Source organism: Nelumbo lutea, chromosome 4 (assembly GCF_056320005.1).
Source record: "Nelumbo lutea isolate HS-2025 chromosome 4, American lotus-T2T, whole genome shotgun sequence".
NCBI lineage: Eukaryota > Viridiplantae > Streptophyta > Magnoliopsida > Proteales > Nelumbonaceae > Nelumbo > Nelumbo lutea.
In genome coordinates, this window is record NC_142687.1 from 46,290,043 (window position 1) to 46,311,392 (window position 21,350).

A 21,350-nucleotide genomic window follows, 5' to 3' on the forward strand; every position below is an offset into this window, starting at 1 on the left:
TTGCCCGAGCTAGTGGCCTTTGGGTCCGACCAGGTACGAATGGCGAAGTGCCTTGGGGCCGAGGCCGGTCCCGAGGTGGACTTGCCCTGAGGTGGACTTGCCCCGAGGTGGTATTGTTATCCAAGCTTGATTCGTTGCAAACTTGGTGTGTCGGACTGAGCTATCGTCCTGGTAGTTAAGTCGTGTCCACGTGTCCCCCTATTACTAGGTTGGGCCAAAACACCCTAAATCACAAGTCATAAAAAGTGAAGTACTTGCAACAAGTTGAAGCTTGAAGACGATTGCCAAGTTTTCCTCCTTTAAATGAATCCCCTTGAACCCCCTCTCACAAAAGAAACTACATACTTGCCAGAAACCAATGGATCTTCACCTAGCGTCTCTTGCCCTCTCCCCCATCTGGGGTCCCTGAATATATTGATGTTCGGAGCCCAAAACGTCATTCCTTTGTATTGGGAAACCAAATCTCTACGTAACCAAATCTCCACATTTCCTAGATGTATTTGAATAGTAGTTTCCCAGATTTCTTTGGGAACTTGTAATTAGTAATTTCCTTAATCTCTCCTAAATTCAGGCATAGGAAATTGTATATATATAGGTTGTACCTTGTATAATGAAACACAACAAAATTCTATAGAGTTCTTTCATGGTATCAGAGCGAGAAACGGGAGCAAGAGGTCTGTGTTCTAAGACCTCTGGAGGTCAATAGCGGCAGCGACATTGCTCGACACCGGTAGAAGACAGACTTTGCACTCCAGTTCTAGTTCAGCACTTCGTCTTCCGTAGTTCTCACTACGGCGCTCCCAAAAACCAGAATCCAGACTCGAGACTTCCATTGAAAATAGAAAGAAGAGAAGTTCCACTACTTGTCTCATTATTCAGAGCAAGAGAAAACCAGACTCTAGACAGAGATTGAGATCGAGAATCCTCCGATTTTTGCAGTTCAGACAATAACTCTATAGAGTTCTTTGGATTCTCTTCTTTTTCCTTCGAAGTGGAACATAAACACTTCTTTTCCTCTATAGTCCCTTCCGAGGCATTCTTCGTTCTGATTTGATCGGAGGAAAATTTGCTTGTTGTGTCTCTGAAACCTCCTTCCATAGTCTTCGATTTTTGTCTTTACCGAAGGATCGGAACAATGCGCAACAGTGCGCATCAGCGATTCAGAAGGCGTCTCGAGGGTTTTTTTCGTTATGTTAGGCGGAGGAGAAGATAGCAGAAAAGGCACAGGGAAAGACACGGCCATCTTCTCGACGTACTTGCATCCATCTGACAATCCTGGAATGATCATCTCACCTATTCATTTAATAGGTGAGAACTATGAGGAATGGGCGAGATCCATGAGAAGCGCCCTTAGAGCAAAGAGAAAGCTCGGGTTTGTTGATGGAACGTTGAGTAAACAAACAGATGATTCGACCGATATCGAAGATTGATGGATGGTGAATTCGATGTTGGTTGCATGGATTTTCAATACAATCGAACCAACCTTGCGATCTACTATATCATATACGGAGAGAGTGAGATACTTGTGGGAGGATCTACGATAGAGATTTTCTATCGGGAATGGACCTCGAGTCCATCAATTGAAGGCAGATTTGGCTACTTGTAAACAACAGGGACAAGCAGTGATGGCTTACTACGGAAAGCTAAAGGTCATGTGGGACGAACTGGTGGATTATGATCCGATACCCACGTGCCGTTGTAGCGGTTGCAACTACAAAATTGCGACCATACTTGAAAAGAAGCGAGAAGAAGAGAGGGTACATCAGTTCTTGATGTGCCTTGACGGTGCAACTTATGGCACCGTGCGTTCGAATATTTTGAGCATAGAGCCCTTGCCGAGTTTGAACTGTGTCTATGCAATTGTCATTCAAGATGAAAGGCATCAAAGTATAGCCAAGAGAAAAGAAGAACGAAGTGATGTTGTGGGTTTTGCGGTACAGGTAGGTGCTGGTGCAAAAACAGTTGCTGCATATACAAAAGATAAAAACGTGAGTTGTACACACTGTGGAAAATCCGGACATGAAGCAAAGGACTGCTTTCAAGTGATCGAATATCCAGTATGGTGGGGAGATAGACCACGCTCAACTGGGAAAGGAGCAGGCCGCGGACGAAGTGGTTCGAGCGTGGGTGCCGGCGGACGAGGACGAGGAAACAAGGCAAGAGCAAACGCTGCCCAAGCAGTGGGAAGTGAGACTGGAGGACAGAAGGTTGGAACCACAAATGATCATGACCGTAGCGGGTTTCTGGGGCTGAGTGGAGACCAATGGACAACACTTCTCAATATTTTGAATTCACATAAATCTGAATGACTTTCCAATAAGAAAAATTCTACTGATTAGATAATTGGTTCTGTGGCGTCGCACCATATGACTAGAGAAATTATTTTATTGATTGATGTTCGGAATATTACACAGTGTTTAGTGGAACTTCCCAATGGGAAGCAAACTACTGCAGTAAGGGAAGGGACTTTGCATTTGGGTGAAAATATTTATTTACATCATGTGCTTTTTGTACCAAGAATGAACTGCACCCTTATTTCTATAGCTAAATTATTGCAAGAGATAAATCGTACTGTCACTTTTACTAACAAGCTGTGCGTGATACAGGACCAAACCTCGAGGACTCTGATTGGAGCGGGTGAGTAGTGTGATGGGGTCTATCATTTTAGAGGAGTAGCACCAGTTCGGGCAAATAGAACAAGTAGTATGAGTGAATGGGAGTTGTGGCATCGTAGATTAGGGCATCCGTATGAACAGATATTATCTTCACTTCCTAAAGTAGGTAAATTAAACAGTAGAGCTGAAAGAGATAAGCCATGTGATGTTTGTTACAGAGCAAAACAAACTAGGGAAGTTTTTCCTGAAAGTAAACATAAAGCTAATGATTGTTTCTCTCTAATTCATTGTGATACATGGGGTGCTTATAAAGTACTTGCCTCTTGTGGTGTCTTTTACTTTTTAACCATCATTAATGATTATTCTCGTGCTGTGTGGGTTTACCTATTACTTGAAAAAAGTGAAGTAGCAAATATTGTTGAGAATTTTTGTGCCATGGCAGAAAGCCAATTTGGCAAGCAAGTCAGAGCTATTTGAAGTGATAATGGAATAGAATTTAAAGGCCTGAAGTCATACTTCAAGACTCGTGGCATTCTGCATTAGACTTCCTGTGTTGGAACACCCCAACAGAATGGTCGAGTGGAAAGAAAACATAGGCATATTTTGAATGTTGCCAAAGCATTGAGGTTTCAAATAGGTTTACCTATTCGGTTTTGGGGAGAGTGTGTCTTGACCGCTGGATACTTGATAAATAGGACACCTTCTTCCATACTTGGCGGGGAGACTCTGTACGAGGTACTGTTCGGGATGACACCTCAATACAAGCAAATAAGAGTGTTTGGCTGTCTCTACTATGCTCATTGGAGTCCTCGAGATAAGGATAAGTTTAGAACAAGGAGTAGGAAGTGTGTTTTTGTAGACTATCCCTACAGAAAGAAAGGTTGGCACGTATATGATGTTGAGAGCGGTGAATATTTCATCTCCCGTGATGTAGTCTTCCATGAAAACATATTTCCATATGCTGATGATTTAGAAGTAACTCTTGAAGACAACCCTGGCCCGGCAATTGCAGCCATAGTTGATGATGATGTTTTTCACAGCCACAGGGGGACATAAAGACAGGGAGAGTGCCGAAAATGATATTTGTGCGAATGATAGGGAGAGCTTTCAAGATACTCATAGAGGAGAAGAGGAGCAAGGAAATGGAGGGGGTGTGCAGGAAGTGGAAGCTAATGACGAAGAGGACGGAATTAGTGTGGATACAGCACCACAAACAACACCAGAAGAGCAACTTGGCAAGGGACATCGACATTGCACGCCGTCTATTTTGTTAAAGCCCTACGTAACCTACACTGCTCGATGTTTGAAAGACCCCATTCACACTCAAGCCAACTCTGAATCAAAGTCCTCAGGTACAACTCTCTATCCCATAGCAAATTATGTGACAAGTACTAACTTCTCTGCTAAACATCAAGCCTTCTTAGCTGCAGTCACTACAGGAACCGAGCCTACCAATTTTTCTAAGGCAGTAAAAAGTGTGAAATGTTGAGAAGCTATGAGGAAGGAAATCCAAGCTCTGGAGGATAATGGTACATGGACATTGAAATCTCTACCTCCCGGAAAAAAGACAATAGGGAATAAATGGGTTTATAAGATCAAATATAATTCAGATGGGATGATTGAACGGTATAAGGCATGCCTAGTTGTTCTCGGGAATAGACAGGTTGAAGGGTTAGATTACAATGAGACTTTTGCTCCTATGGCCAAGCTGACGACAGTCAGAACCTTCTTAGCCGTGGCAGCCGCTAAGAATTGGGAGTTGCATCAGATGAATGTACATAATGCTTTCTTACATGGGGATTTGAATGAAGAAGTATACATGCAGTTGCCACCAGGATATGCATCTAAGGATCGAACAAAAGTGTGCAAACTGAAGAAATCTCTCTATGGGCTACGTCAAGCTCCCAGATGTTGGTTCTCGAAGTTAACAACAACCTTAATATAGTTTGGGTTTGTCCAATCGTATCCTGACTACTCTTTGTTCACCTATTGCAAACACAATATTCGTTTGCACGTGCTGATATATGTTGATGACCTGATTGTTGGGGGAAATGATACTACTGCCATTGTAAAATTCAAAAAGTATCTCCATCGATGCTTCCATATGAAAGATCTGGGTCCACTCAAATATTTCCTAGGGATTGAAGTAGCTCGTGGCCCTGAGGGAATCTTTTTGTCTCAACGGAAGTATGCACTAGATATCATCTCAGAATGTGGACTCTTGGGAGCCAAACCAACATCTGTACCCATTAAACAGAATCATCATCTTGCACTGGAAAATGGTGCTCTTATGGAAAATCCAAATCAGTATCGATGATTAGTGGGACGGTTGATCTACTTGACCATTACATGACCTGAGCTCTGTTATTATGTTCATATCCTAGCTCAGTTCATGCAAAGTCCACGACAAGAACATTGGAAGGCAGCTCTACGCGTAGTGTGTTATATGAAAGGATATCCAGGACAAGGTATATTGTTCCGTTCTGATAGCGATCTGCGCCTATATGCTTATTGCGACTCTGATTGGGCAAACTGCCCATTGACGCGACGGTCGTTGACTGGCTACTTTATTCTGCTGGGGCAGTCGCCGGTTTCTTGGAAAACAAAAAAACAACATACCGTGTTGCCTTCCTCTGCAGAAGCTGAATATCGTTCAATGGCTACAACAAGCTGTGAGTTGAAGTGGATGCAGAAACTTCTTTTGCCTTTTGGGGTGGCGCATGATGAACCTGCGCGATTGTATTGTGACAATTAGGCAGCTTTGCACATAGTCACGAATCCAGTGTTCCACGAGCAGACAAAGCATATTGAGGTTGACTGTCATTTTGTTCGCGATGAGATACGGTGTGGGAACATTGTTACTTGCCATGTTCGAACCTCAAAGCAATTGGTTGATATCTTGACGAAGGCTCTGGGAAAAGAGAAATTCGCATATTTCCTTGGAAAATTGGGCATTCAGAATTTAAATGCACCAATTTGAGGAGTATTGGGAAACCAAATCTCCACATAACCAAAACTCCACGTTTTCTAGATGTATTTGGATAGTAGTTTCCCAGATTTCTTTGGGAACGTGTAATTAGTAATTTCCTGAATCTTTCCTAAATTCAGGCATAGGAAATTGTATATATATAGGTTGTACCTTGTATAATGAAACACAACAAAACTCCACAGAGTTCTTTCACTTTGGCTTGCCTAGCATTGTATATAGCTCGAGCTTCGGTACCAATAGCCTTCAAAGTAAAAGTAAATTGAAGAATCCAATGCGATACCAGAGACGTTCATCAAATGATGCGGTAGTGAGGACGACTTGAGGAAAGCTCGTAGCACATTGAATGGTTCCGTTGAATCATATGCCAGGTCTGGCATCGGCAACGCTGTGCAACAATTCTGATCACTATTGATAGTTGGGAATACCAAGTCTGGGAATCGTCGGTGCATTGTTAACGAGTTGAGAGATCTTCTCGTCTAAAGTAAGACGAGAGACGAGGTCTTTAAATCTTTGGTGGATGGGTAGAGATGTTTTGCAGAAGGGGAGGGAATATTTCAAATGTTAAATAAAATTAATTATTAAAATAAAAATTATTCTTATTTATGATAGAAATGGAATGAAAATTTTAATAATAATAATAACAATAATTGTTATTGTAATTTAAAATTTCCACATGCAAGGCATGTGCACATTCACTAGTAATTTTAACTATTATGTGCTTAATAAAGAATTATATCATTTTTTTATCATGTTTATATGATTTTGACCATTTTCACTTACATGAACCTTATATTTAAAACAAATTACTACATATATCAGTCTATACCATGACTACTAGACCTATTAATGGGTAGGGTAACTCAATGTGTTGGCCTGACCTGGCCCATTCTAAGTCAATATTGGACGTGACTTTAGGCCCACAGGCTCAGACCTAAAACACCAGGCCCAAGCACAACTTGATAATATATATTACAAAATAAAAGATATATACAATATTTTGTTTTCTTTGTTTCTCTTCTCTTTTTGTAAGTAATAGTGAGATCTTTTATAATTTTTAGGTTTTCAGGACTTTTAATATAAATAAAACACTTTTAAGTTTTAATTGAATAAAAAAGAAAAAAAATCTATTTTCAAAATTTTGGCCAGACTCAGGCTCAAGTCTGGGCTTTGGGCTTTATATGAGGACTGGGTAACGTTCAAGACCTACACCCGATGGTCAGGCTAGGTCCGGGACTTGGGCCTGAATGTATTCTATTGATACAAAGACAAAGCCTAGGTCGGCCCGACTTGTGAACAGGTTTAATGACTATCACATGGTTAGGCAATTTACCATGTGCGTGATTTGTGATTTACATTTAGTCTTGATTCGACATATCTACACTATCTATTCTAAAACTTTTCTATTCTATTTACAAATTTATTAATACAATTCACATGCAAATATCACAAATAACAAATTAAAAATAAATGTGCTTGATAAAAGTATCATGGCTTCAATTGCATACTATAAATGTATATAAAGTTTCTCCCAATAAAAAAACCCAAGTTTAACACAAGCGCATAGATGTTTCTAAGCAGCTGGATGATACATCATCATGCCCACATCTCATATGCAATATTCTCTCTAAGAATGTTTGATTCCATGTTTACATTTTTACGTTTTTCATTCACACCATGGTTGTTAGAATTTCCACTCAAATCATCTACACGAATCATGTCTTCCTTTGACTACCTCTCAAGAAGTTTTTTAATTTTTATATTAAAATTTATATTTTAATTTTTTTATAAAAAAGGGTTTTTTCACAAAAATAGTGGGGCTAGGCGTCTTGGGACATGTAGATCTCAAAAAGTTACCTAAAATAAAATAAAAAAAATAATCATCCCGATTGAATACCATAGTGCAAAGTTATGGCCTATAGAAGTTTGCATACACATTTAATGTGCATCCTGTGACCTGATTGCTGGGTTGATGGGTCAACAGTCCAACCACCTAGGTCAATCAGTTTTTGACTAAGTCAACAATTTTTTACTAATTCTCGGGCTTTAGTAGAATCAGATCCAGAATCATGGCTAGGTGATAGTTTGTAGGGCTATAAACGGATTGGATTGATTCGAATTTTGAATCCTAACGGATGTGGGTCAGATTTGGATTTAATCCAACTTTGCTTGAATTTTTTAAAATACAAAAAGAAAAATAGAAAGCTAATTACTTTTCAATTTTAAAATATAATAAATTAATGTATATATAACATACAAAATTTATTATATATAAATTCATATATAATATAATATATAAAATATATTTTTAAAATTTTAAATATAACTATACAAATTTAACTAAACATAATAAAAAATAATGTAAGTATAAAGGATAATTTAATAATTAATTAAAAATAGTAAAGTCACAAATCTACATGAGAGAGAGAGAGAGGAGAGAGCGAGAGAATGGTGGCAATGGACCAACTGTAAACTAGTGGAAGTATTGAAATAGTGGGTTGAGAAGCATAGAATCAAATAATATATTAAACATGGGTGTGGTTCGTTCCTAAACACAAGAAATTGGTATAGCTGGAATGGCACAATATTTTGTGCTCCAAAACCAACCATAGCTTGTTTTGGAACGTGCCAGAATTCCATTTAATGTGTTCCATCCCAGAATGGGCTGGGATGGATATCTATCACGTTACCAAAGGCAGCTTATTCAGTCAAATTGGTCATTTGTATTACCATCACAATGAATGTAAAAGAATCTTGTCAATTGGTTTTTGAGGCTGCGTTTATTTGAGGTGTAAATTCAAATTTTACACCATGGAAAAAATGAACCAATTTAATGGTCGGTGGAAATTAAAACCCGTTGATTTTGAAAATTTACACCTATCTTGTTTGGTTGTCAAGGTGTATATTCTGCGAAAAATTACACTGAGAAGGAAAGAAGCAGAGGAAGAAGAAGAAGAAAAAGGAGGAGGAAAAGAGAGAAAGAGAGAGAACGAAAGAGAGACAGATGGGAGGTGGGTTCAGATCTGCCGCTGCAACCAGTTGCAGTGGCGGTGATGGAACAGAAAAAGAAAACAAGGGAGGAAGAAGAAGAAGGAGAAGGAGAAGGAGAAGAGAGAGAGAGAACGAGAGGGAAATTGGCCTTGGGTTCCGATTTGCCACCTTGGGTTCTGTCTGCAACTGGTTTCAGATCTGCACCTTGGGTTCCGATCTGCGAAGAGAGAAGGAGGAGAGAGAGAGAGAGAGAGGAAGAAAGAGGCGTTGTAAAATTACACCGATAATTTTTATGTATATTCTACATCGATTATTAGTGTAAAAAAATTTAAAAATCAAATTTACACCGATTTATGATATAAAACTACACGCTTTCTATACATGTGAAAATTTGAACCGGGGTGTAAAGTTTACCCCAGTTCATTTTTCACCCTAAACAAACGTGGCCTTAGGGAATTTTAGGTTATAAGATGGTTTAAGTGTTGAGTTTCCCTTAGGGAAGGGATGAATAAGTTTTGCAGAGAATTGTAATAGTTAATGAAATTCCAGATAGGGGAGGGTAAAAAGATTGGAACCTGTATCAACGAAAAAACCATTAGTATATCTAAAATATGTATGTGTCGTATTTGCTGGTTAAAGATTTGTCCCTATATTTGCACCTATTGTGATGAAACACATTGTCAAACTTATACTGATGGATAAAATACGTCTAATACGATCCTTCGGTAATTGACCGTATTTATTGTCACATAGACCATGTTTGCTTGTGATACAAACGCGAATATATATTGTACATAAATACCGTCTAAAATGGGTTCACAATTGTAAATCCATTTTGTACTCTTCTTGTTTGTTTTAAATCGATACAAATTTGCTACTAGTTGATAGATTGTATGGAAATAAACATTTAATGCTTTAACTGCCCATGCACTACATACAGTAGTCTCTCTTGATCGCTGGAATAAGTAAGCATGTTTACATCGAGATTCAAAGAGTACAAATGCTCACAAACCTGAACTGAACTGGAATACATAAATACCCCGATTAGATATTTGTATCATAAACAAACTCAACCATACCAACAGTTTTCAGCCCTTGGGTATATATCATATTTACTGTAATGGTCATACTCATCACCTAAGTTGACCTTTTAAACACAAGCATAACTATAATAAGAAGCACCCCAAACAAAAGGTCTCCTTTTATTAATCAACAGAACATTTACATACATAAATCCATAACTTTAAATAACCACCAAGAAATCATAATTCCAACATAACTGAGTTGGATTGGATCTTACAAATTAGATCAAGCAATATCTAAGGCTCTGTTTAGTTCGTATGAATAGGGTTTGTAATCGGAATCAGAATGGGCTATTTCAATTCCAATTGTTTAGTTAAAAAAAGTCAGAATTTCATTTCCATACTTGTTGGAATGGCATTCTCCTATTTGAGGGAATGGCCATTTCCTGCCTCTTTTTTTAGAATGAAATCCCATTTCTACTAATTCCTATTCCCATTCCTATTTCTATCTGAACCTAATAGACTATGGGAATAGTCCATTCTGATTCCAATTCCTACTAAAAATCAAATCGTAACCTAAATTCATTCCAATTAATAAACGGATCATAATTTTAGATACGATTCAATTTGATTATGGCTAAAAATATATCCAAATCCGACTTAAGACACTGGAATTGATTATGAATGAGATGAAATCCGGTTCATTTGCATTCCTAACTACAATAGGCCAAATTTACATTTTTCTATACTTGGTCATTTGGTGTTGGACACTACGTAGGTTGCATGGTTAGAATAGTCCTTGTGATTTTTTTCCTTGATATTCTAATGACTTTCAGATGTTTTAATTCATTTGTGGATTGCTAATTAATTTTTTAGATATTACCTTGAATTAATTATTCCATGACAACTGGAATATATTATTATTTATTTATAGTAATGAATGGCGGGGTGGCATATATGATATAACATTGCTCAACTCATCCTTCTTACTTGTATACTCCAAGCCTTGATCTAAAAATAGACATCTGTTTTTCCATGAAATTTTCTCATATTTTGCAAAAAGGTCATGTTTTCAAAGTGAATCTTAGGCTTGTAAGTCTATGATAGTTATAAATATGTTTTTTAATTATTAGTCTAACCATTTCCACCATTTAACCTAATCCAAATCTCCTTTGTTGGACTATAGATTGGAGTCGTCTATTGTTTTAAACCATTTTTGTTGGAAATTCCTTTAAAATTTGTTTTCCTAATTTTATATAAAAATTAGGTAATAGCTCCCTTAGGTTGTAAACACAGCTTTCCCCTTCTGAAAAACTTCTGATTCATTTTCTTATAATGTTGACTCCATTAGAGAAAATTTGATCTTATTAATGCCCTTTATTAGAGTTTGCTTTGTAACCAATTTTTTATGTTGAGATGACAAAGTGTTTCAACTTGGCAGGGCTAATCAGAACTGAAAGTGAAAGCCTGAGGTTAGGGTTAATTTCAAAACCAAAAAACATAGAAATGGGCCCAATCCATTGACGATTTAATTGATAGATAACAAAGTTCTACTAATAAAAGTCACGATTATCACCAAGGGAAAAACATAGAAATGAAAAGAAACTAAAGGTAGAAATTGGATAAAAGTAGATATTGGCAGTTTTGACTCTAACAACCGTTTGAATAAATTTAATGAAAAGAAAATGAAAATGAAAATGTCAATTTTGCCATATAAGTCAAAAGTAACCACTCTTTGGTCAATTTTGTTTTTTTGGATTCAACAACAATGTATCCATACCCTTTGAACATTTTCAATTTTCTTTAGGTGATGATATTACTATTTATAATGGAAAATAAATAATTCTTAATGAATGTTTGATTAAGTAAATAGGTTGCAAATTATAAGAGGTGTTTAAGTAAAAAAAAAAAAAAAAATCAGTTTAAAACTTAGTATTGGAACCTCCAAATGTATTACACTACACTACAGTACTTAAACTTTCAAAAAATATTAAATTAATCTCTGCCATTAACAAACCATCTTTTGAAAGAAGATACTGTTTATTATCTTCTACTTTGAGACTAAAGACCTCCCTGAGACCAAGGCCCACTATCCTCTACATGAACCGAATTAGAGGAAATTTTGATAAAAAAGGTGAAAGACGCCGACCCAAAAGAGGATTTCGTCTCTAGCACTGGCGAGTCGGGCACCGACTGAACACCTTGCCCTGGTTTAACTTGCTTATTATTACCTAAGTTTTCTTGTGGAAACTCGGTATCAACAGAAGAGTCGATAGGACCACCCAATAAACAATTAACCGAAGAGGAATCGGCCAAAAGACCTCTCCGCAGAACCCCAGCACCGTTGAGAACGTCCACGAACCATTTCTCGGACTTTGAGTCATCAAGAAGTGACTCGATCGATGAGGCCGATTCAGGCTTCGAAGTGAATAGAAACAAACCGCAGGCAAGAGGGCTTCAACGACGAGCAGAGAAGGCTGTTGAGAAGGCTGCTTGAGGGTGAAGGAGCGACTGTGGAGAAGGCTGCGAGAGAGACGAGCAGAGAGGTCCAACAGAGAAGAGTAACGGTCAACGACGACGATGCGGGTATCTCCGCCAAGGTAGCAGAGAGACTTGTCGTGAGGGCGAGGAACGATGTGACCACCGTAGCTACACATCAGACGCGGTTTGTAATGGACCAAATCCGGTCAAGTTGACACCCGTAGCTCCAATTACTGGTGTGCCTCCAATCTTAAGAACACTATTCTTTAAGTTCGTGTCAGATAAGCTCTGCATCTGAGACCACATTTCTAATTGTCTCATGGGAAGTTTGTTCTTTTTCTTTATTTACTGGAACAGATGTAGCAGCATTTACCAACTGGGAAGATTGATTGGTTAATTACTTCCCTTTAAACATCTTTATGTAGTTTTTCCCTTGTGTGGTTCTTGAGTCGTTGTTCTAGGGCTTAGGAACTTCAGCTTTGTTTGTTCTATGCAATCCTTCCATTGAACTGATGCTTAATAGTCAGGGTCCAGAAACTGTAAAGAGACAAGAAGCACATCTTTTCATTTTGGGTTAAGACCGAAGTTGCTGAACCAATAAAAGAAGACACAAATGAAAGCGATCCTAGTTGAATCCAGCACTAGAGATGCTTATTATTCATGCCTGAACCAATGAGTCTGATAAGGTTAATTCCAACTTCAGTCTCAAAGTAAAAGATAATAAACAGTATCTTCTTTTGAAGAATAGTTTTGATATTTACAGTGACATATTTACAAATTCGAGTACTAACTTGACACTATCCCCAAAATCAGGATACTAAAATAGAATTTTCTCTAAATAAAACATGAATGTATTTACCTCTTTTATAATTTATAATGATTTTTAATTTACTGTATTTTGCATCTGGTTGTGAATCAGCGTTGATATATATAATAATAATGGAATGAACTATTTCTCCAAAGCAAAGGCAAGACCGAAATTCATGAAATATTACGAGCTTCTTGATCTGGTTTAAATAAAACTCCAGCAGCTAGACCCATATGGACAGATACATTTAACTCTTGACTTCTCACCCACATCCCGAAAAACAAAGATTCTCTACCATAAGTCAAAAGTTTTCTCCTTTATATTGTTGAAACCCAAAGCACAAAGATTCTTTACCAGAAATCAAAAGTTGTCTCCTTTAAATCTTTCGAGAGCCACAAACGTTTGTTTCCCCTACCAATAAATTCTTGAAAGAAAGAAAATACCCAATGCATCAGCCCCTAGATGGCCATGGATTTTTCTTCAACCCCGCACAAACATACAAATCGATTTACTGGCTTTTAGTTCTCTCAAAAGCTAAAATTACTCAATTCCTTGTAGGGCCCAGCATGAGCTAAGAGCCTCAGGCCTGTAGCCCACGGGCCTTAGGTTGGGTTGGGTTGGGCTGGTATTATTTCATTTTTAGATTTTCTCTCTTTGCCTTTGTTTTCATTACAACAAAAAAATTAAGAATTATAAAAATTAATGAAAACTTAAAGTAAAAATGACGAATTCAATGACTAGAACAATAATTAAAAAAAAAAATCATCTTAAAATTTTATTCCATATGAATAATCAATTCATACAATAAAAATATAAAATGATCAAATGATATTGAAAAAATACAATGAAATTGTAAAAATGTTATAATAAAAGTGAAAATAAAAATTCACATAGAATTAAAAAAATTTACAAATAACTTACAAGGTACAAATAAAATTTAAAATATCAAAATTTATAAATATCTAAAAATTTTCTTCAAGTCCCACTTCCCTCTTCTTCTAGCAATACATTGGATTATGTGTCATGTCCTCCTTTATTTTGCTGTCCATATTTTGCATCCATACAACCAATCTTTCAAACAAATGTATATCTCTAATGCTTCATTTGTCATTTAACTCCTCTCATCTAGCAGCCTATTTCTTGTACTAAAATAAGATTCTAATGCTATTGTGGACACCAATGGAATTAGTAGATCACGTGCCATGGTAGTAAGCATAGGATAATTATTTTTCTATGCTTTTTTATTAGGCTAACATATCAAAACTTTCTATTTCCTCAAATGTAAGGAAACTTAGAAAATTATTTTGTAGAATCATTAAATATTTGTAAAAATATCTTTTATATAGCTTTCCATTTCCCAATCAAAATTAGTTATCATATTATTCAGCATTTTCTTATTATAAAAGTTTGATATAACTTCTTAATATGGTATATTACTTTCTAGCATGGCATAAGTGGAATTTCACCTACATTTGACAACTAACATAAATTCTTTATATGTTGTTCTATAATGATGACATAAATTTTTAAAGTTTTGTTTTCTTGCACCTAAAAATCCACTATATAAAATAAAATTTCTAATTTTTGAAATATGTTCTAAAGTAATGTTTAAACCATCTTGTACACATAATGTTAAAATATGACAACACGTCTTATGTGAAATAACTTTCCTTCTAAAATGAGTTTTTATTTAAATTTTAAAACACTTACATATAGATCATTATTATTGGCAGTATAAAAAAATAGTTGAAAAAAAAATACTAGTTGTAATAGTTAGGCCAGTATGTGGCCATTCTAATCTTGTAACACTTAAAATTCTTTTATGTAAAATCTAATTTTAATCAATAAAATGGATAGTTTTAGAAATATAACTAATATTATACTTAGAATATCAAACATTTGAAGTAAGAGAGATTTTAGAATAAAGATTTGTCAAAATAGAAAGTAAATTTTGTTTATATCTTTCAAAAATTTTTATAGTATCTTATATAATTGTATTTCTAGAAATTTTTCTATATGTTGGATTATGTACTTGTACAAAATTTTCAAATTTAGTATCTACAGCTAATAAAAATGGTTGTTCAATATGTAGTATGTATCTAGCTAATGCTTGTCTTAGTTTTTCTTGTAAATAACGAAAAATAAAAATTAATGATCCAGACCCAATCCCAAATTGGGTTTGGATTGGTTCATTTTCAGTTTGATTAATATGTTGGATTATGTACTTGTACAAAATTTTCAAATTTAGTATCTTCAGCTAATAAAAATAGTTATTCAATATGTAGTATGTATCTAGCTAATGCTTGTCTTAGTTTTTCTTGTAAATAACAAAAAATAAAAATTAATGATCCAGACCCAATCCCAAATTGGGTTTGGATTGGTTCATTTTCAGTTTGATTAATATGTTTTGTTGATATATGCCTTCTCAAATGGCCGGTGCCATTACTACATTGATAGCTAAAATCACTTTTACGTTTACTCTAAGCTACTCTTATAACCTTTCACTCTATGTCCTTGATGGTAAAATATTTCCAAGCATGGATGGTATTTCTTTTTTCTACTTTACAATTACTAGAGCCAGCATCAGATTGGGTTTGCTCACTAGCAGTAGTGCTAGTTCCAACACTGACAGTGCTATCATACTGTGAGTGAGGCTCATCAAAGAAATCAAACTGAAAGGAAGATTTAGAGGAACCAACCATTTTAATAAATATCAAAATCTAAAATTTATAAAAAATCCAACTAACTTGGTAATTCCACTTGGTTCCAACACTGAAAGTGCTATCATATTGTGAGTGAGGCTCATCAAAAAAGCAAACTGAAAGGAAGATTTAGAGGAACCAACCATTTTAATAAAAATCAAAATCTAAAATTTATAAAAAATCCAACTAACTTGGTAATTCCACTTGGGTCCTTCAAGTCTGGTCTACCAATTTGGTATTTCAACTTGAATGCAAAGTTTTTAAGTCTCCCAAATTGCTAACTTCAACTTGATACACTAGATTAAGTCTTCTTGTTAAAATTATAAAAAATAAATAAAGAGTAGGAATATAAATGTATAGGAATATACTATAGAGTAGTATGGGAATATGAAAATGAAATATTGTATTTGATTGAATGATTGTTGTTGTGATGAAAATAGGCAAGGGTTAGGGTATTTATTAGGGTTAGAAATAATTGAATCAACCAAAATACCCTTCTAAACTAATAGTGGTGGAGAGTGGCATTTTGATTATCTATAAATTTTATTTATCACTTTACTTGAAATGCCCCTTAAACTTTCTGTTTATAGCTATTAGGGGGGCATTATAGCCATTATATAACAGCTCGAAAACGACTAATTTTGGCTGAGCGGAATCGTAGGTCGTGCTGTGGTGAGCATGTGGGCCATGCCAACACGATCGCGCTAAAAGTCCTCAACCCAACCTGGCCCTAGGGGTCGTGTTATGCCTAACACAACCCGTCAAAACTCTAATTGGTGGGCGGGGACACCTTTGTTCTTACCTCAACTCAAAAATCTTATATACATTAAAAAATAAATAAATAACACTCGAACATTTATTCGTACTACCTAATTCCTAGTTTCCCACTGTTATAAACCAACGGATGGTGGCTCTAATGGTAGGATGGAGTATATCAACTCCCATTGTCCCATTGTGTAGCCCATGAAGAAAAAATTTAAAAAAAAAAAAAAAAAATCCCCACTGTTATATAAATAGCCGTGGGTTGACAAAAGAGGCCCGTGAGGTCACATTCAATTACCCATCTTTGGGTACAGCACTAGTTAGACTTTAATGCAACAATAGCTAAACTGTGGGCTCTAAATTCTAGGCAAAAATCAGAAAGAAAATAAAAGGAACTCCATTTTTTAAAAGAAAAAAAATCGCTGCGGCAGGACGTTACAAGTGTCGGTTCCTTGTTTTACCAAAAAGAAAAAACTAAAGAAGTAAAGTGTCGGCAAAGAATAAGAATACCGAAGCAACACATGCATTGCACATATTATGCACGGATGATGGGGGCAAACCTGTTTACCCAAATTCCCAAATCAATTATTGTAAAAGCTCACATCAAGAGCTCAACAAAAATCGAGTTTATCAAACTCTTTTTTTTTTTTTTTTTGATATTTTATCAAACTCTTATTCATAGCAAGAATGCAAGAGTTGCATAAGCTCATATTTAATGTATCTTTTATGATCCAAATTAATCGTTGCTTTTTGTATTTTATAGTTTATGTCCCTTTGGTTTACATTGTGATCACTTGTTTTTTTCTTCTATACTCCTTTTTAATAGGGGGTGTCAATACATCGGATTTGGGTTGGATTCATCAAAACCAATTTTAATGGGTTAGATGATCCAATAAGACATTGAATTGGACCAACTCAAAGTTGATGGTTCAAAGTAATTATTGGATTGAATTAAGCCTAGTCTATTTTTAATGGATTTATATTTGATTGGGTCGGGTTGAATCAATATCCAGTTTATATTGACAAAGACAAGAGCAAGGGTGTCAGTGGACTTAGTTTGGGTTGGATGCAATCTGAATTAAAACCAATTTGGAAATGTTGGATGGTCCAATAAGATACTGAATTGGACCAGTTGAATCCAAAATATTTATCAGATTGAACTGGACCTGGTCTATCGGTAATGGACTCGTATTGGATCGGATCAGGTTGCACAAATATCTAGTCTATTAACAGTCCTAGGTTGGCAAATTTGGAAAGAGCCAAAGGAGGTTGAGAGATTTCAAAATAAAGGAGGGATTTAGTGGGCCAGGGAGAGGATATATCACAAACATTAATTGGAGAGAGAGGGAGAGAATGAAACTTTTAAGGGGGTGTTCTTTCTTTGGATTTTGAGAGGGGGAAAAGTTGGTCAATGGGATTTTGGTTCCCATTGACCAAGAAATTCATGTTCTTTTTTCAGATTTATGTGAGGACTAGGGAAAATTTATTTTTCTAGGTATCACTTACACGGGTAAGTGCTACCCCCATCTCATAGGTAGGTAAATAACTTTCCTACCTAGTGGAAAATTGTTAAAACTTGAATGGGACAAAAATGCCCCTTTTAATAATGCATTTTTATGGCTAAAATGGTTATTGCCTTATTTACCTGGCAAATGAAAGAGCATGAGTAAATGCACTTACCTAAGTAAGTGTTTCCTAGGAAATAATTACCCAAGTAAATGCATTTACCCGGGTAAATAACTTACTGAAAAGCCAACAAGGCCTAAGGATAATCTTATTACAAAGAGATTTTATTAGAGATATTTAACACTAAAAAGGATTTTTATTTTTCTTATAATTTTAATAATTTAATTTAAAAATAAATAACAACATGTGTGAGAATTGAGTATAAGGAGGTTTTTGTGAAAATTAATATTGCAGGAGTTCTTGGCATCCCTGTTTCCTCTATATAATCTATAATATTATAAAATGTGGGAATAGCTGTTCAAGGTTTACGGACTTTTCCTTAACTAAAATACCCCTCATTTAGAATTTAACCATTTTGGGAATTAAAGTAGTGTTTATTTGAATAAGTGTTTATTCCAATAAGTGGTTGTCTAATAAGCACATATTAGTGTTTGGGGAGCTGTTTTTTACAACTAGTTATTTAGTGAAAATGACAATTATAGCCCTCGCTTAATATAGCCATATATTGGATATATTTGAATATTAAATTGCTATGTTTGGGTGAAAATAACAATTCTAGCCCCCATGACTCACGTAACATTAAATGATACATTGAATGTCCACTTTAAATAAATTGAGAATATACATTATATTATTAATAAAAAATATTAATCAAACAAAAAATCACCTGAAAATAATAATTGATTGGATAAATGACCAGAAAATAGAATATCCAACCCAAAAATTCACCAGAAATAATGTTTGATTTGGAAAAATCATCCAAGAGTAGATTATGCACCTAATAAAATCATCCAAAAAAATATATTTGGTTAAATAGATGACCCCCCAAAAGAATATCCAACACAAAAAAAAAAAAAAATCACCAAAAATTATGAAAATAATGTTTGGCTCTTTCCATGCATGCGTCTTATTAGTTTTCCGGATTTCAGTTAGCAAAGGAAAAAAAGTCCAATTTTTGGTCTTTCAAGCTTTTCAAAGCCTAGAAGACTCTGCAAAAAATTTGCTAAACACTGCCTACATTCAATCATATATTTGTTGCTTTCTCTCCAACAAAGCATTTTTGTGAAGCCACATGTGTGACACTAAGGCCACGTATTATCATACCCGGTTGACAACCAACAAAAGCTAGATAGTATTTTTCCACTAGCCATTATACATGCATATATAGTACAATAATATAGATCATCAACAAATAATTAAACACAAATAGAACCATTCAAATAACATCTACTTGCCTACAAAACCATTTAAGTAACACATTATGTATACTTAAATACAAATATTAGAGACAAGAAAACATATTCATCAGAAGTGGTGTGGAGTTACTTCAGCCTACCCTTTGCCTTCTCAATGATATTGGAGCACTATTAGCATGTATTGCATCTATTATGTGTCTTAGTTACCTCTAGTGAAATTGTGAATTTCCATGGTCACAATTCATGTGATGTGAATATTAACATGGTATACACTTCAATATGGAAAATTGTGCCTTTAATACACCAAAACATCGCTCAACGACACTCTTCTGTAAAGCATGAGCATTGTTGAAACATTATTCCTTAGTTATAGGTTGTTTATCTCTTTTATAAGTCAAGAAAAGATGTTATCATTTATTATGATATGATGCTATGAATCTAGTCATGTTAGGATAGGTAGAATCCACAACATAATAGTTACTAAATCATTCAATTTACACTTTAGCTTACAGATACTTCAACATACTATATTTAGATTATTTGTACAACCTTACATACCATGAGGTGCATGTAGAAAATTGCATTTTTAATTACATACGGCTTTTACAAATATGTGATAATCGTTGGTAGTTCTTTTCCAATCAACAAGAATAAATGCAAATTGCAATTGAAATCACATGCAACTATTACATTTTTCGTGTATGGCCCCTTGTGCAGTATTAAACCTGTTTATCAGTGAAGATTCACACTAACATGTGTGTTTCATCTATGGATTTTATGCAATATATAAACATCCAAGATGAAAGAAAAATATATAAAACTCATTTTTCTATTAGAAAAGAAAGGATGCTTTCTCTATGTTACTTTGAAGCATAACCAAAATTTTGCATTATGCCTATTGTGTAGAGGAAAAATGTTGAGGTTATGAGGTGTAATGTTGGATAAGGAAAAAATAACCATTTTAATTAGGACTTTGTTAAAATGTTAACTAGCGTGGTCTCACCAGAGTGTTGAAACTATTTTTGCATCATTTAATTTCTTTCATTGTTTCCAATATTGGTATGGAAAATGGCTAATTGGTCTTATACTGAAACATCTTGACTATCTTTGAGCAAGTCACATTCCCTCAAGAATTGCACAAATGTATAAATACATGCTTGTGCATATGACATGTTTCAAACAATTAGTCGTCATGTCTCTCATGTAGAACTTGATGTATACCGAGCCACTATATTCTATGTTATATTCGGGTTCCTTGTAAATGTAAATGTCATAGTAAAACATACTCATAGTTGAAGTCACATATGCAATTGTTTCCATTTCCTCATCACTATCCATTACTTACACCATATCCACAAAGATTATGTAATATGATTTTCCTTCTCTAGATATAGTGTTTTCTATATCTCCTAAGTCACACTATATATCAATCCAACTAATTCATTTTCTCTTTGTATTGGTTTATGACTTTATCATAATTATTTATTGAAAATAATTATTCATTTTCTTAGTAAATTTAGAAATTTGACTTTGTCAAAATTACATCATATCCACAAAGATAATTCATTTTCTTAGTAAATTTAGATTCCAAATAAATTTGACATTATTGAAAATTTAGAAATTAATCCCATTTGCTTCAAACTAACATGCCCTAATCTACCATGCCAAATATCAACAAAAGCACTTGCATTCATGATTTCAAGTACATTTAGAACAAACAGACCATTACTGTAATAACATTTCCTAACAAATGCCCCATTTCTATTAAGAATGAGTTTACCAAACACAAATGAGAGTTTTTACTCTAACTTTTTTAAGGAACCCGATATCATGTTTCTTCAGATGTTGGGGACATGAAGAACATTAGAAAGGGATAATATTTTCCTAAAAGTCAATTATAAGAGAACCTTTCCTTTGCCAATGACAGGACTTAAGAAACCTGTTTACCTTCCCCAATGAGAGTATAGGATTGGAAATAAATTTGGTTATTGCAAATGTGCCTTTTATCCCCTATATCCAATATTCATTCCTTAGAATCCTCTATCATATTAACTTTAAAAACAATTACCGCAGTAATGACATTGGATTTGGTCAAATTAAC

At 35.1% G+C, this 21,350-nt stretch overlaps 1 pseudogene; it reads left to right on the top strand.

Annotated features, from left to right (window-relative positions):
- The first annotated feature begins 1,190 nt into the window (after positions 1–1,190).
- Positions 1,191–2,309, top strand: LOC148855561 (uncharacterized; annotated as a pseudogene).
- The last annotated feature ends 19,041 nt before the right edge of the window (positions 2,310–21,350 follow it).